Below are 670 nucleotides of genomic sequence, written 5' to 3'. Positions count from 1 at the left end.
TCCAAATGAGAGTACAAAATTGATTTTTGTATCTCATTTGCCTTCTCCTTTTCTCCTCTTGAATTCTAAACTACAAATTACAAAACTTACTTGAAAATAAAAACTCTAAGCTAAGAAAGAATTCCTAAATTAGAGAATTATGCCTTCAAGTGTTTTTTGAGAGAATTTAGTGAAGAATTGCTCAAATACAATCTCTTTTGCTCGAAGGAAATGGCCTCTATTTATAGGTTTCACATCCTGACCGCTGAGCTGCTGAGTCCCTTGACCAAGTAGCTTAGTCACCTCCTTGTGCATGACTCACCAAAGCTAGTTGTGGGCTATGAAACCAGCTATTGTGAGCTACTTCTGAAAAGCCTGTGGTGGGCTACTCGAGGTGAGGTCATGGATGACTTCATGGTTTTCTTGATGGTTAAGTCAAGTCTGGTAAGCACCGCCCAGTGCTCCTAGTTCACTGCTGAGCTGCTTGTTCAGCAGCTTCTGACCGTGTTGACTGGGACGTTCTCCGCTGAGCAGCTTGGTTTGACCGTTGAGCAGCTTGTTCAGCAGCTTGGCTTGTGCCAAGCTCGTGTCTGATCGTGTCAAGCATATTTCTGTCCGTGCCAGGCCTAGTCTGGTGCTAGGCTAGGTGGCTATGCATGTCCGCTCAGCTGCCTGGTTGAGCAGTTTGGTC

This window comes from Lupinus angustifolius, chromosome LG01 (assembly GCF_001865875.1).
Source record: "Lupinus angustifolius cultivar Tanjil chromosome LG01, LupAngTanjil_v1.0, whole genome shotgun sequence".
NCBI classification, from domain to species: domain Eukaryota; kingdom Viridiplantae; phylum Streptophyta; class Magnoliopsida; order Fabales; family Fabaceae; genus Lupinus; species Lupinus angustifolius.
Note: the sequence above shows the minus strand (reverse complement) of the source record.